The 17,561-nt window shown below is 41.1% G+C and overlaps 1 protein-coding gene across 6 annotated transcripts in view; it reads left to right on the forward strand.

Annotated features, from left to right (window-relative positions):
• The window catches only part of mef2d (myocyte enhancer factor 2d), a 102,296-nt gene that overhangs the window by 14,322 nt on the left and 70,413 nt on the right, over positions 1 to 17,561 (forward strand). The window contains exon 1 of one of the 6 annotated variants that reach the window (XM_039619387.1): positions 11,670 to 11,780. The exons of the other annotated variants lie outside the window; for them this stretch is intronic. The gene's annotated coding sequence lies outside the window, so the exon portion shown is untranslated. Of the gene's footprint in view, positions 1 to 11,669; positions 11,781 to 17,561 lie in introns of those variants that run through there. 6 annotated transcript variants of the gene reach the window in all.

Raw genomic sequence — 17,561 nt, forward strand, 5'->3', positions numbered from 1 at the left:
ACACTGATGGTTCACTGGAGGTCTATCTGGTATTGTTGCCAGAGAACTCTGAGAACAATCCCTCGCAAAAAGATTAAAAAGGAAGAAGCAAGCAGAAAAAAAAGATGAAGTTGGGACATGGATCAAGGAGCACACCTACAAGACCGGAGGAAGCTACAAGAGGAAAAAAAAAGATGTATAAGAGAAGAGATTTTTGTTTCAAATGTCATGCATCTGTTTTAGGAAAGTGTACTACCTCAGATGCATCATTCAGTATTCAGAAACACGGATCATTCTGCCTCCAGAAACAGAAATGTTTCATAATCAGAAATCTTTTGCTGACTCAAAACTTGAACGTTAACTCATACCTTAAGTTGCTTTTGCCAGGAACTGTTTTGTTAAAGTGAATGCCAGATTTTTCAAACTCTTTGCCTTACAGAACGAAGCAGTTGAAATGGGTAAAAAAAGAGAGAAAGAAATAAAGTAACTTGTGGCTTTCATGGTGCTGTCTGAATAGTTGAATTTACTATACATTTTTAACCCTTAACTATTTTGCATTTGGTGGTGGTGGTGGGTGGGTGGGGGCGATCATGCGTGAGTTCACTGTATGAACGATAAACTTGAAGTGACATAACCACCTTGATGATACCCAGTGATTTCCATACTCTAAATTTTAAACCCACTATCTTGGCTTCAACCTTGTAAGCTTGATTTTCATAAACTTTATAGGTGCAACAGACTAATAACATACAACACTGGAGCACAAATCTCTTGGACAGGATGTTCCAGACAACAGACTACATTATTTATAAGATAATTCCATTAAAATGCTCCAAAAGGCAGCAATATCACAAAGACTGTTTAGAGGTTGAGTTCAATAACCCAAATTAGAGGATGAGAAGCCTAGCAGAAAGCTCTGGGCTATAGCTGCCTGTGCTGGTATGTCCTAAGTTTAAGCACCCCATAAGGCTGTTCCGAAGAGAGAAAAAAGACCAGACAACTTTATTGTACCAGGCTGTGAAGAGGACATTGGGTAATATTTTGTTTGGGCTTCCCCACATTCCTTTAGTTTCTACCTTTAGGCAACTCCATGATTACAAACTGATTAAGTTTTTGGTTTTCATTCCTGCTTTGTTTTGTCTTTACTGTCGGTGGCTCAGTTTAGCTGTCATGGTACCAAAAGGTCTTGGTATCATCACTGATAAATGACGTGAGATTAACTTGGTCTCTATGGTCCTTTTTGAGGATTGTAATCGGAGTCGGTGAAGGCTACAACACATGGGGATCTGAGTTGGTGGCACAGATCTGTGTGGTCTCAATTGGAATTGGAAGGAAACTGTGACTTCAGTCAGCATTTTTTTTTTTTTTTTGCAAGTCACACCAAGGAGGGAAAAATGTGATCTTTGTAAGAGGGGGGAAGTAGAAATTGGGAGACTCTCAGTTGTCAGTTGTGAATGCAACCGAGTTGCTGTGCCACCATACTGACGGGGTTACGATGGCGTGAGAGCAGGGGCTGCTGGCCAGCACTCCAGCACAGCTGAAATAGCAAGCAGCAAGAGCCAGGAGCTGAAACGCTACACCCAGGCTTCTCACACTCTCCTCGCCTCTCACTAAACCTCTCTCCTTCTTTCTTTTTCCCATTCTCTTTCGTGCTCTCTCGGTCTTTCCCTATCGTCTTTCTTCTTTACTCTGTCTGTCTTTCATCTGAAATCTTGCCATTTTCTTGCTTTTCATCATTATCATCTTGCCTCTATTTCATCGCCCCATTCTCCCCACTCTTAATCAGACACCTCCCACACCTCTCATCCACTTCCAGTAAAGCACAACGAGAGGTTACGGCCTCATTTGAATATATGAATGCATAACAGCCTCCTCCTTGCTGGGGCGTGGCATCGTTTTACAGTCACACAGCTGTGGCAGTGTTATGGGACCATCTGCACAAGACTCATTAAGATAGCCATAAGCTAATGTGGAGAAAGAATATGTATGGAGGGAGGGAGGGGGTTGTTTATTCATCCTTGTTCCTCTTCTTTTTCTGTAGAACAGCCTTACCCCAGTTGGGAATATTTCCAGAGAGAGAAGAAGTAGAAGTAGAGGAAGGAGGAGCTTGAAAAATCCCCTTTCCACTCTTCCAAAGTTGCACACTTCCTTCTGCTTGTGTATTTGCATGTGATGTCGCTATGGCTTCAGGCGTGTGTGTGTGTGTATGGGTCTGTGTGTGTTTATGCACAAACACTGGTATCTGTCAGTGATTGAGAGCATGAGGTTCAAAATATATCGTCTTATTGAAACTGTGCTGCTTCATCTTTTATGACGTTTAAGATTTTATACTGTTTTACTAAGGGGAAGTGTAATGGAGCAGAATTTACCTTGTGAGGCAGCGGAGGTCTCATGAGATCATGATCATGAGAAAATCCATTAGCTACACACTTGAAGACAAACCAAGTCACTTCTGATCAATCATATATGGGGAACTACTAGCCAGTAATGTTGTAGCTACAGACATAGGGTTGATAATTGGATAATTCAGTTACCTGCCATACATTTTCTGAAAGTATTTGGGTAACTTTATCAGTGGGTCTCTATAGATGTGAAATTCATATCCTTGGACTTGCTAGTGTTTTTTAACCTTATTAAAACATAAAATACAAATCAAATTGGCTAAAACAAAGCTAGCTTTTGTTAAAATGTCAAATTAAACAAAATAAGTCAGACTTATTCATATAAATCTGGTTTTAATTTGGTATTAATGTTAAACTTTTAGAAAACATTTCCAATGTCAAGTCTGAAATTAGCAAAATTACAGTTTAAAGGACTTTTGGGGGGGGGGATTTCCAGTTAAAGGACACAATGATTAGTACTTTCATCCCACCTCTGAAGTTCACTGTAGGAGACTGGCTAAAACTGCAGGAAGTGAATAAGATTTTTCCATGTGATGATGAAGATGGTGAGATTTGGTGAAGAGATAATGGGTAATTAAGCTATTTATGCTTTAGTTGCACACTTTTTGTAATCATTGGGCTTAAATACACTGTGGGGAATTGATGTATAATATACTGTTTATGATAATTAATTTTAAATAAAGTTCAAGAGGTGCTGATGCCAGCCATTCTGTAATAACACTTTTGCACAAAGGAACAGTTTTGATGCTGCTCTTTTGCTTGGATCTTTTTGTAAGAAAATAGTATTTTTCTTGTTTTTGGAGATATTAGAAAGGTCTTAAAAGTCACTAAATTTGTTCTTACAAAGGCTTCAGATACCCCGATGGCTTTTCTAAGTGCAGCTGAAATCCATTTCTCTTGTCTGATGTACAAACCCAGCTCACGGCGTCAGCGAGGAGTGTTTTCGCGGGCAAAAGCACAGCCGTGTTTTCAGTCGATAGAGAGTGTACTTGTTTTCTGGCGGGCCGTGTCAGTGCAGGCATTAGATAACGTTTTATTTGATGGTGTTCAATGGCTGACTCGTCCTCACCTCTCGCCCAGGCCTCTCCTGCTCTCCAGCCCACACGCGCTCCCATGTAAAGCCAAACACACAGACATCCACCCACTGACTCACACGCACACTCACAAACACACACTCCCGCTCTCTCTGCATCCTTCCTCTGGAGGATTCTGGCAGTTGTTTATGTTATTGAACTGGTTATCACATTACAGCTGGAACACCACCAGGCTCAGAGAGAAAGAGTCCTCCTGCTCTCTTAAGAAATAAAAGAAAGGCGGCGAGAGTGCAAGCGAAAAACAAGAGCAGAGGGAAGACTAGATAAGAATATGTTCAAATGCTTTTGCAGTGCACTCATCAGCATCACCATGTTTCTTTACTTGTTTTGTGGAAACAGAAACCATGTCTGTCTGTGATCTTTCCAGAATACTTTAACTACATTTATTAGTGATTTCACAACTGCCTTTAACCTCCTCTAAACTGGATAACCAGATGTGTGACTAACTGAATAACCACTGCAATAGTTAAGGTTCTAATTAGTTTATCCACTGGTTAGTTGTTATGGCCAGACTGTAGTTAATGACAGAAGATGCAAAACTGGAATTCTAGTGTCTGATGTCAAAGTAACAGATTTTGATCATCCATCCATCCATCCATCCATCCATCCATCCATCCATCCATCATATCCAGCTACTTTTCTCTGCGCTTGCAACTGTCATAATTCACATACAACAGATACAGCTCAAAAATATTATTGTATTGTACTGTAGTTCATATGTGTACTGAGTATGTTTGTCAGAAAAGTTGATACTCTAAGTTATATTAAAATTTGTCAGATTAGATTCTCAGTTGCCACAGTTTAAATACCAGGAGTGACACCTTTGCCTCCTCCTGCTGACACAGAACTTCATAAAACACTGCTGCAAAAAGGCCCATAACCCTTGCTCTCACTAGCAGCTGAACACATGAACAGTAGGGCAGTAATCTTGGCAAAGCACCTTAAAGACTGAGGGCCTTTCACATAGGATGCACGTGCTGTGTTGTACTCTGCAACCAATTCTTTTCTATGCACTGTGTAATAGCGGCATCCTGCTGTGTTCAGCAAAGCACAGCAGAAGTGGGCTGCCTGGGGAACACTTGTGCATCACACCATTTGCTATATATTCAATAGAAATGCAGAGTGACATGGAGCAGACATGATTGGTACACATAAAAATCATGAGTGGCTACAAAAAAAGACATAGTACTCCCCCCACCCCTCAGTCATTGCAAGTCGCTTCCTTTATGAAAGCGACTTGGTAGGTCAGTAAAGCTCTCATTTCAATAACATAGATTAAACAGTCATCATAAATGTTAACCTGGCCAGCATATACGCTAACGTTAGCCACTGGCAGTAACCCACGTTAGCCGGCTAGGGGGTATAGCTGATAATATAATGATATTATTAATGTCTGAATTGAGCAGCTCTTTATCAGTTCGATCACTTGTTAATTTTCTCTTAAAGTTCCTTATTGAAGCCTGAGAAAAGTCTACCAGCTACCTCGTAATCCATCTTATGTGTTCTTCTCCTATTAAGTTATACAATCAAATATGACTGAATGTTGGTAAATAACTCCCTGTTGTAGTGGGACCTTGTGGATGAAAAGAGAAGAAAAACTCTGCACTAGAAGTTATAGAAACTTCTTTTCTGCTCTGTTTTGCACACCCAGCAAGAATACATAATCCAGATATGTGTTTTTTTTTTCTTTTTCTCTTTCACCCCATGGTTTCTCATCCAATCCAAAGAAGTGCTGCGCTTTCAAATCCCCTCTCTTCTTTCCAGCTTTGCTCCTTTTTACAAACAGATACTCGTCCTAAATATCTCAGCTGCGCTTCACCACAATTCACTTTGGAGAGAACTATGTCTGACAAAAGCGTTTGGAGAATGTTCAAGAGGGGTGGTATCTCCAAATTCCTGAATAAGGCTTGTGTGACGGAGCTTTTCTGTCTCCATCAAAGGAAGAATTGCATTGTGTGGCTACAGAATCTAAATGCCCGAAAAGTTTCTCTCTCAACAATCTAAAGAATATTAATACTCTGTGATAATAAACAGAGTTGAAGTTGACGCTCAGTTTGTTCCTCGACTTTAATGTGACCTTAGGATTATAAGATCCACATACAGTCAAACTGTTTTTACACAGTAGTGATTGAAGTGAAAACCAGGGTTATTGTGGGTTAAAATGATTATGGATTAACATGACAGCATGGTTTTCTCCTCGCTGTAATGCCAGCACCAGCTTCACTGAAGCAAGGCAAAAGAGCTTAGTGCTTTTAGCCCGTAGTTCTCTTCTCTGGTAGCATCTGTTGTTACAGTCGGACAGAGCAAACACACACTCGAACCACTCAAACACATGCTGAAGGGTCATAAAGCCCTGTTTTTAATGTACTGAGGGGGAGACAGAGTGTGTGTCTGTGAGACTAGGTGGGTGATACAGTATGAAGTAAGGGTTTTCACAGAGGACAATTCCTCTGGAGTCACAACAGGTGTGTGTGTCTCTGTGTGTGTGGATTGCAAAGGGGGAATTATGAGCCGGGTACTAAAAGGAGGAGGGGTGGGTTAGAGGACTTATGAAGGGTCCCCTCTGCCCCACCTGTAGCCTGTCAGCTGTTGTAAGCCTGTTAAAACGTCAGCTGTTTCTGAGGAGAAGTGTGTGTATGTGTCTGTGCGCTTGTGTGCATGTCTGTTAGTCAATGTCAGGGAGCTTGTGGAGGTTGGGGGGAGGGCTGGCTCTGTGTGGCACTCACCGCCCCATTGCACATCAAACGCCTTGTCCCCTCTGGGGATTTGTTAGTGCACAACACAGCGCCTCGTGCTTACATTGTGTGCCATGATGGTCTCGTCTTACTTTGCCTCTTTTCTGTTCATTGCACTCTGACTCAATTGCTCAGTTTAAAAAAAAAAAAAAATCAGAATCAGAAAGCATCTTTGAAACAATGTCTCTATTTTGTCTTTTTATGAGCAGTAAGTTTGATTCCTTACATGACAGATGTCTTTTTTTTTTTGCAACTGAACTAAACCCCCAAACTTTAAATATCACTAAGATCTTACTGTACAAAAAATCCAAAAGAATCAGTCATGATCAAAAAACTTCAAGCTTAAATGTTAGGAAAGTAATTTTCAATATTTAGGTCTATCTAAACTTTTAGTTGTTAGACAGCAAGAAGAATGTGGTTGCAACTTTCAGAGGTGTGACTCATGACCTGACAGCGTGGTCCTAGAGCTAAGCAGACTGTGTTTCAGTTTGACATTGTGGAAACTTTGATAGTGCTGTGGTTTCAGCTGTTGGTTCTGACACTGATCTTTCATGTCGAGAAGTAATTTTGACTATGTCAGCTAACTTCCACTCTTTCATCTTTGTGCTTGATAGAATAGCTGCATGTATCATTTAAAAAAAATATGGGAAATTAAATCACATTTAATGTTCATCTTGAACTGCTTTCTGTTTTCCTTTATTCTTTCTGTTTGGCAGTAGTTGCGTGTTGATAGATTCTTTGTGCATGGGGGCTTATTTTGTTTCGTTTTCCCCTAACCAATCAGTAGCAAATGAACCGTCAAACCACAGCTGAAGAAACTGTTTTAGTAGTTTCTAGGAGCAGTTAACCTTTGAGATCTAAGCTGATTTTAATGCTCCTGAAACACTTATCACCATTTTATTTTCGCATTACTATATCTCTGCTTGTCCTGATGTAAGAAGACATTGTTTACTCAGATTGGTTCATTTTTCAATATTCCTCCTGCTATTGGTATGGAGGGCCAGGCCACTATATCAGCCAATTTTAGCTTATTGTCAGTCCAGGTGGCATGAAATAATCCTCTCTGTGTTTGGCAAAAGGCTTTGTAACACTTCAAACATTTCAGTAGTACAATTACAGGTAATTATATGACAACATCTAGTGTTTACCACAGGCATGCTTTACTTGTTTCTCCAAAGAGGATCTTGTTTGTGGTTACACCAACTCCTAAGTCCAAAGCATGGACTGCAGCTCTGCTCTGGAGATCTGGAGGGCTCCTCTAACCAGAACCTGCAGCAGGTGGGGGCTGGTTTATGTGCTCACTGAAGCTGAGCTCAAAGCAGAACAAAGACTGCCATTAGCAGCTGCAGTGCAAAGCGGTGTATGAAGTTGTGAGATTATCCACAGGCTGAGAGAGTCACAGAAGAACCAGCCCACCCCACACCCCACGCCTCCATGTGCTCTGATTTTTTTCTTCTTCTATTCACTCAGCTGATGGTCTTCCAAATAACAATTTACAGTAAGTACAGACATATAATAAGCTCAAATTCCCAAGTCACCAACATCACTAACAACCAATTGTATAGATTACAGGAGGTCAGAGCAAGTGAGCTTTGAAATCTGTGGTAATAAAGGTCTCTTGTTACGTAGAATGACCATTTAGGAGATAATTTTCCTCCTCCAGACCTCTCGATCTCAACAGCTCTTTGAAATTAACATAGGTGATCGTTTGATTCCAGACGTCTGCTCTTGTTGTTGGTTTTTCTTTTTTTTTCTTCAGGGCGTAAGCTAAATGTCTGCTGTCCTGCACAATGCACTATGTCATGCTGGCGTGGGAGTCACAGGTGTTGAGTGATTTATGGCTTTAATTTACTTGATAGATTAAAATATGATAAAGTTTCACGCACAGGTCATTAATTAGAATAACTGAGCCAGCTGTAATTTTACTTTAAATCGCTTGGCAGGGACATGGAAAAAGCTTACTACTACACTTTACATATTAAAATGTATACTGTACACAGGAAGGCATGTTGTTAGTCAACAGGGATTGATTTCCCTTACGAAGGCAATGGTACTTCATTGATTACTTCATAAAATAAACAGAAATCAGAGCGCTGCTTAATTTAGTGCTTTGTGTTATATTAAAGACAGATTCAAAGGGGAGTTTGATGTTAATAATCTGTCCCTAAAACTGTTCCTGTGTTGGACAGTGACATCCTGGAAAAGCGATGCGCTTGGAGCTGCAAAGAGAGGCTTTTATGGGGTGGGGAGGTCGCAGCCTTTGTGGAGCCAGCTGAGTGAGGCAGACAGTTGAAGGGAACAGGTTGCTGCGTCTGTTGGGGCTTGTCTTGCTGCTCTTGACTTCTAACCTATAGCTGCGACAGCTCCAGGGGCTAGGAGATACCAAATTTCCCCAGATTGAGTGAGCAAGGGCTAGATTAGATAAAGACAAATACAATACTGGTCGGCACTGTGACATACAGCAGTCCCTAAAGGTGTTCCAGTGCAGTCTTGTGCTATTTTTAAGTAGCTCACATTCTGTGTAAAGTTTAGATTTATTTCTTTGAAAATGTTATAAGCTTATCCAACCATGGATATGCCTGAAAGACCTCAGTGGGTGGCCGCTTCTCCCTACTTTCCCCTGACATGTTGACAGTGCTGGTGTACAGTCACTCCTGCTCTGGTGCATTTTCAGAAGAGTAAAGCAAAAGATGGGATAATTTACTTGGAAAATATTGGCAGATACAATCTGTGGGCTACATCGTTGAGTCATTGCTGAATTTTTTTTCACACGCCCTTACCAAAACCACTGACAATGCCAATTCTGACACCAGAGCCAGTGAATTTATGGTGTTGCGGTTGGTGAAATTCATGGAATTGGCTGTAGACTGGACATTGACACTACTTTGGTAGTGCCCAAACTACCTCAAATAGATCCTTCTGATGCAGAGAAGCTCCATGGCTTATCTCTGAAGATGTCCACAGAGGAAGTGATGACTTTAATTTCGCAGCTAGCAGAGACCATGGAAAGTCAATTTGGGATTTCAAGCAATTGCTGGCGACGCAAAGTGTGCAGGTCCTGAGTTAAAGTTTTTATGACCTGGAGGCAAGAGATTGAAGCGACTGTCAGTGAGAGTGCAGGACACCATTGATTGACACATAGCAAGGTTTTAAATATATTAAAAGGTTGCCTAGGCGACTGGAGCCTGGAATGTCTGCTAAAAGCCAGCTGTCAGCAACAAAGCAATGCACGACGAACGAATTACTTCCTGTGTGGATGCGCCTTAAGGGTAAGCTCAGGGCCCTATCGGAGCAAGCTCATTTCTGCAACTTCTGTATCTGTGATCAACGTGGCCGCATGTGAGAAAAGGAAGGAAGGCAGACTGATCAGTAAATGAAAAGCTTTCCCTTTGAGCTCAGCCACAACAAACTGGAACAGTGATCATATCCCTCTGGATTCTGTACAGAACTCCTCCAGCTTCATTTAATTAATTACATTTTTTAAATTTTTGCTAATCTAATGCGTTTGAGTTGGAACTCATTTTAAAGGCAGTTTTGAATAAAAGTAGAACTCTTAAATACTAGAGTGCCAAACTGGATTTATTGATTTATTAAGTGGCAAACAATTACTTGGTTTACTAATCATTTATCTTTTTCGTAGCTTCTTGACTGATATATTGATTTACATTGTTAAACTGCACATCTTTATTGGTCCCACCAAAAGAGACGTCAATGGCTGCAGGAATTATAACAATAGATTTTAACTGTTTTTGTCATTATGATCTCAACAATTAACCAGTTTATTATGACATAAAAGGATTTAGCAGAGTTGATGGTTTTACCTCATTGTTTTGTACTTCTTCATTTGCATCACATCCCTACCTTAATGGCTAAAGTCAGATGCAAAAAAATGAAAGCAAATTCAGTGTGCTTATCTTATATTTTCTGAATAGACATATGTGAAAATAAATGGTGAAAATGGAATTGAAATCGGTTTGATCCACTCAAGATGCTTTAGGGCATCTGAAAACCTTCTGGTTTGAAATCACTAGATTTCTAACATGAAATGTAAGTAAAACAAAGATTGGCTCTGGATGCTGGCACAGATAATGTGGAGTAATTAGACAGCCTCATTGTTTGGATGAGTACGTTCTGTTGGAAATGTTCATCTTCTGAGCTTTATTATTCTGTGAGATTTGTCATAAGGATGTGAAAATGTGGAAAATTCCTTAATAATGTAGGTCACATGCGAGAAAATAGCTCACACTAGTGCCACACCAAAGAAAAGCTTTGTCATTTTTTTTAATTTACCCCATCCTCGGGAGGGAGGCAGATTTGCATAATCAGGGTATTCACTGTCAGACCCTTGAAAGCATATCATGCTTATTCACAAACCTATTAGTCATTTGGTACAAAGACAAAGTACCAAATAAGCTTGTCTTCAACAAAACCTCTTGAGTTTTTCTTTGTCATGGCACATCACTCAGGTGGCACACCTTTCACGTTGAACAATACACAAAAACAAATCTTTTTGCCTTCTCTGCAACTGTTCCAAGGATTTGCAGTTACATGGATGGATGTTTATCATCGCAAGAGCTAAAGCTTATATGCTTTTGTGTTTCCTTTAAACATAAATACACTTGCCTCTGGGCAAAGGAGCTGCTTTCTTTCACTGCTCTGCTAAAGAGGAGAGAATAGATATCCTTTTGCTTAGTGTTTGTGCCTCCCCCACCTCTCCTCAGTGCCGGATCCCCACCACATGTAGCCAGCACCACACAGTCTTGGCCCGCGCTTGCAGTCAGTTGTCAGTGAGAGCGGAGGTAGGCTCATAGATCCCCATTTTAGGCTCCGGGCCAACACCGTGTGTTCAACACGGAGAGCCCCCAGGCAGTCGTGCACACGGATGACAAATGTGGATGGCAAGCGGGGGAAAAAACCTGGAGAACGGGGCAGAAAGATAAGGCCATCTGAGCACCCGTGTTTGTTGTGGAAGTAATATGTGCCCTCAATACTCTGACATTAGGATTGTTGTGTTTAGTAGTGGTGTATATTTTCCTATCCATGGGCAGATTTCCTGCTCCAGATACACAAAGGGAAAACATTTTTTTTTTCTCTCCTCTTACAGATTTATCCATATAAGTTACTGCTTCAAGATGAATACGGCCTTTGGAATTTTTGCCCCTTGTTTAACCCGTTTGGTTCTTGGCACATACGTGCCTGCACCCATACATGTATTCACTGTGTGTGGAAACTCAATGACACAACTGTTTAGCAGACTCCTGGCCTCCCATTTCCCACACCCTCCGGCCCCCCTTTGGAGATTTCAAGGTCAGGAAAGGGCACGGGCTGAGATTCATGCCTTGGGAAGCAGAGTCACTGTTGCAAAAAAGTCACAGAGAGCGAAGCGCTCCTTTTACAGTGCTCGCTGTCAAACAACTGTATCTTACCAAGTTCAGATCTTCTAGGATTTGGATGTGGCATCAGATCAGAGCCGTCAGCAGTGGTCCACATTGGAGATGACGGGGAGGCGGAGATGTGGCGGTGTAGCTGTTGAAGTTTAACAGCAGAATTTCAAAATCGCATATTGAACGGTAGGGCAGAAGGGCACGAGACAGTACCGGTGTGTTGAATTCTCCGACAGCTGAGCATGCGAGTATATGTGTGTATTGCATTGCATTGCCTTTGTGTGTGTGTATGTGTCCAGATTTTTGGAGGGTGGGGTCCTCAGAGAGTCCAGAGGAACAAAAGGTATGTAGGCAGCTGCCACCCTGTTGCCAGCAGCTCATGATCCAAATGGAAGATGTATAGACACACATGTGCACGAGGGACAGACTGGTGTGCAACAAGGATCTGACACCCTCAGTTAGGCAGCTAGTGACTCCCTTACTCATTTGGGACACATACATATAGAGATATTCTGTTTAGCCTAAAAACTGGGAATTACAATAAACACTATGTCAGAAGCTTAAGAAAATTAGGTTGTTAGTTACCAAAAAACAGAAGTTAATGACCTTTCCATTTGTCAGCTGAGGATTTCAGCATTACAACATTGGTTTTTTTTTTTTTTTTTTTGCATATTTTTAGTGGAGCAGATCAATCTGGCTGTGATGATTAATCACTAAAGTGAAAGAAATAATCAGATCAGATATGAGATAATAATCATTTTATGCTGAGCAAAAATGCAGATTTTTTTTTTGATAGTGTGCTGCACTATTTTTTTGCTGAAACATATAATGTCAAGTTTCATATTTTTAACTATCAGTTTAAACTTGGGTAATGAGATTTTTTTTATATATTAAGAAAAGAATCTATTGTTCAGTTATAATTCAATAAAGTTAAATATTGACCTACTAATAAATTGGAAATGCAAGGATTTGCAGTAAATGTGCTGAAATGTGGGAAAAAAAATTCTTTAAAGAGCTGAGCAACACACACCTCATTTGCTAACATAGACTATGATGAATTGGTGGCAGTTGCTGAAGGCATATTAGGGCAAAGGGTGACCTGGGAGGGGTTTACGGGTAGAGAGGGGGATGAGTGTACTGTGTAATTGTGAGGAGTGAGGTAGAGTGACAAGAAGCAGCAGCAGAGGAGGGGGCCTTGGTGGTGCTTGGGGTCCAGTAAGAAGGGTAATTTGGGGCGTCCAGAGTGAGGTGTTCCACCAGCAGTTGTCACTTTGGCAGTCGATGGTGGGTGGAGTGGCACATGTGCTGCTCTAAGCTGGACTGTCTTTCTATTCAGGACTTTGTATACCTCTGCAATCTTTGACTTGGACTACTTTGGAACTATTGACCTCAACATTGTGTTTTTTTTCTGCTGTGTCTTCCAAAACAACTTTTTGGCACCTAAAATCTTCGCCGGTAAGAGCAGTCAATAGAGACGTTACAGTGGGTTTGATTAAATTGATTTGATGTGAAATGAATGCTATGTTTCTTAAAAGCATAAAGAGAGAAAGTGATATTTTTTTTTCTTTTAAGATTTCGCATTACCTCGTCTCTGGCTAAAAGTAACATTTTTCAATTTTCTCATGCTCGATTTAAGCTGAAGTTCTGAAAAAATGTTTTTTAATGAACATTCAGAGATTTCCCGGGTCTCTAATCAGTCCAGGAAGCAATCAGTAGGTCTTTACGAGGTAGATATGGAAGAGTGCGAGGTGACTTGCTGTGTGGCCGGCTGTCCTTTGTCAGCTGCTGAACTGACATCTACCCAAGTCCCAAATGTGCTGAGAGAGGCTCAAGAGTGGAGGGAGGGTCTGTTGTAGTGATTTATGGTCGAAAGCTTGTGTTGTTGTGAAGCTCATAACGTCACACCTGCTCTTTTTCTTCCTTGAATTGAAGGCTTACATGACCATTAATGGTGAGTTGAGTGCCATGACGCTTGTGCCCTTGACACCTGTTGAAACTATGTTCTGTACTTTACGTATGGTGAGATATATCACATTGAATACAGCTGTTGGGGTTCTTTAACCTTCGCAGTTGCAAGAACAATTGCAAGAACACACAAGGTTAATAGCAGGAGGATGTTTTATCCTAGAGATAATAGGCTTATTTTGATTTCTAGGCTTAAATTGATTTGTCTTCCTTTGTGTTGTTTGTAGAAAAAGAATTACATCAGGAATTTGAAAGGTCTTGTTCTGCAGATGGGAGATTATTTCATGGATCGTGCGCTGCACTGCTGTTGGTTGCTCCATAGTGGTCCGCATTTAATTTTGTGATGATGACAGGAAATAAGTTTTCCTTTCTCAGAAAGGTTATGATATTTTTTCTCATTTCTACAAGTTTTATTGAGTTGCATTGGTGCCTTCTGCTTTTTAAACCAGTCAGAACAAGAGTGGATGGACTTGCAGGTCTCCAAGCAGCTGCTCCGCACTTGTTTTGAAAGGTTTCTTGACAACAAAGCCGACCTGGCTCAATCTCCTGTGACTAGATTGAAAGATGCCTCTCTGAGCTGAAGGAGCTTGTGCTTTCTAATGACCACACACACACACGCAAGCAATCATGACTGAGCCTGTGTATATCTGTTACCAAAAATGTTTTCTATAGGGAAAGTGAAATTGTTGAAAGGACTACAGTTACTTCTCAGAACAGTGGTGTTTGTGTGTGCGCCACACTCCGTGGAGTGTTTATTATTACTGAGTGCCTTTAGCATACTTGCAGTGCCCACATTACACAGTTAATGATAGATAAATAAACATAACGTTTGTGGTGGATGGTAAAAATAGGTAGGTATTTTCGTGCTGAAAAAAAAAAAAAAAAAAACAGAATTCGTCCTCCCACTCACCTGCATTCATGAAAATAAACCTGACAGCACTTGCGTTAAAGCACTATGTGTTAGAGCCAGCCGGTTGTCTTGATCTTACCTGTCTGGCTCTTGCGTAAGGCCCCATTGATGAAAACATGTTCGACTAGTGATGTCAAACCATCGTACGCACGCTGGCTCGGGCATGCACGCCTTACGTCCTCGAGTGTCACATTGATGTCATTAGTGTTTTGTCTGGCGGGCATTCTTCTCTGTCACATACCTTTTGTTGTTGTGCCGCAGCACATTTGAAACGATGGGAAAAGCTTTCAGGGAGGAAACCTGGATTCCATCAGACATCTCAAGAGTTGCTTTTCAAAACGGTTTGCCCTAATGAGGCAGATTATAGATTATAAATGATCTGATCTCAAAGACAAACAAAGCCCAACGTAATGGGTAGTACTTGAATGAATAATAAATTCATTAAATACTGCCGCTGCCAGAATAACTCTCATTTATAAATCAAATTGCAGCTGTTTAATTTGCTGTGATCCAAAAAATCAAAACAAAACACTGTGTGTAAGAGCTTATTCAATGTAATGCCACAGTGTTGATTGATTAGTTATTTATTTAGTTATTATCATACCAGTCTGTCATGTCATTTTTTTTTTTATGTCCTAAAACTGTCAGTAAATAAAGAAATTTATGATCACAGGAGTTCTCAGCCTGAGGGGAAATTATCATATGTCTGAAAAACAAATATATCCAACTTAATATTACACAAACAGAAAGAAGAAGCAAATTATGCACATTAGAGTATCTCCAAGCACTATGTATCTGAAGATTAATTAACTCATTTTAGATAAGGTTATTTGATCAAACAAAAATAACCATCAATGGCACGTTTAGCTGAGATTTTAGACATCGGTTTCAGGTCTTGAAAAAGCGTCTGTGAGACTGAATTTGATTTACTGTAAGCGATTGTTGCACCTTTACATCAATGCAGGAAATTTTTAGGACTTGTAGTGACCTCTTATACATGCAAGGCCATAGCAGCTCTTCAAATACATTTAAAAAAAATGCCTCAAGCCCTTATTAGATAATGTGAATGATTTCTAATCAAGAAACGATGTCCCATTTTTCCTATTTGTTACAGCTCTTATGCGGTAAGAGTTTATCATTTTAAACTCTTACCACTAGCTCCTCTAATCAGTCCACACCTTTCAGGGACAGGAGTGCCCCTGAGCATGTTAGGAGCTTTTATCTTTTGGTCGTGATGTAACCCAACAGGCCAAACCACATTGTCCACGTTGATGATGCAGTGACAGGGGCAGGTCTCAGATCAACAACAAATTACAGTTTAAAGTATTGTATGGCCTGCCAACAAGTCCCCTATACTCCACATGGTTTCTAAGCTTCAGTACAAAAGACATCTTTGTGAGTCTGTGTGTGCACTCGCATACAGTATATACGTGCATTATGGGTATTATCAGGATATTTTTGCTGTATTCATGCCAGAGGCTGTGAGCACAAACAGCAGATCAGTGACAGTTAGGGCGCCCTGTGTTAAGTGCGTAGGTGTGTTTTTTCTTTTTGTGCGTGCTGTTGTTTGTTTTTTGTATACGTGTTTGGGAGTGTGTGTACGTGCTCGGGCAGACTGCAGTATTGATAGCGACCCAGCAGTGCGGGCGTGATTCACAAGCCATGAGGCACAGATCTCCTTACCACCCCTCCCATCCCATCCCATCTCTTGCCCCAAACCACCACCACCACCTCAGAAGTGCTGCCCTTGCACTGCATCAGCCCTCCCCACTCTCTCCCACCTCTCTAAAGTCTCACCCATGATTGGTTAAGAGGAGAGGGGGGAAGGGGGAAGGGGAGATCATATTCCACTGCCAGGGTTGGCAGCGCTGAAGCACAGGCACAATCACAATCATAAGCCAGGCTTCAGATACGAGGCCAGCAGCTCCCTCCTCCTCGTCCATCTCCCTCTCCTCCTCCACTATTTGTCACCATGCCCTCCCTTTACTCCACCTGCTGATATACCACAAAATCAGCCATAGGGTTTTGTTGATATTGTAAAGATGCATGCTGGGTGATCTGAAGCTTGAGTGTGCTGGGAGCTGTGTCCAACAGTTGCCCGGGAACATGAGGCAACAGGCTGTAAATATCACACAGCTGGTGCTGGCAGAACACCCTCAAGGTTGGGCTCGCCGGGTCACATTTTCAGTGGCCCAGTTACACGCCAACCTTTTCCCAACCCTCAGCGCTTCACTCTCAGCCCCATTGATGGTTCTATCTGTTTCCCAGCGAGGAGCAAATCTATTGGACTTCTTCTTTTCCTCCTCCTCTTACAAAACCCGATTCATTAGTGTAATGCATCTTAAAGCTGGTGTGCAATGCATGAACCTTGGCATTAATGCCTTCAAGATGTCAGTGTCTCAGTGCCTATATGTGTTTGCAATTAAGACAGGGGGGACTTGAAAAGACCAGGGAAAAAGAGTGGTTAGAATCCCAAGTGGACGCTTTTCATTTGTGCAAGAAAAATGAAATGTCTTCAAATTAATTTTCAGCTTACAGATTAATCAACCGATTAACACTGGTTTAAGCTCGGCCTGCCATTTAACCTTCAACCTTTAAATGTCCCTAACACTGGAGAGTTTATTTCTGGTCCTTGTGTTTTTAATGAGGCAGAAGAGCATGTTCATATTGATCGCTCTTCTGGTCTGCTACATCTTTTCTGTTTTTGGTCAAATTAAACCACAGGTGCAAGACCACCTCAGACACCTGCTGATTTGATTTCATTTGATTCCCAGTTGAACAAAGCATCTGATTGGATCATTTGTCAAATTGTATTTTGTCCAGCTTGTCAGACCTATTTTGATGGAACCTTGAGTGATAAATGAATATTGGTAAATTATTGATCCGTGTCTACCTCAAACTGAGCTACAGATCAGTCATTTTCCAAGCCTGGTGCAGAGGTCATGACTTCAGCAGCTATATCCAGGCAAACTGCACCCATCTTGAAACATGAAGCCCTGAACTCCTGTCAGATATTTAGGCTATGTCTGTGATATTTTGCCAGCAGGGTCTGCTAAATGATATTTTTATACATTTCATTAGCAGTCAACATA

The sequence above is a fragment of the Oreochromis aureus genome, linkage group 11, assembly GCF_013358895.1.
Source record: "Oreochromis aureus strain Israel breed Guangdong linkage group 11, ZZ_aureus, whole genome shotgun sequence".
NCBI lineage: Eukaryota > Metazoa > Chordata > Actinopteri > Cichliformes > Cichlidae > Oreochromis > Oreochromis aureus.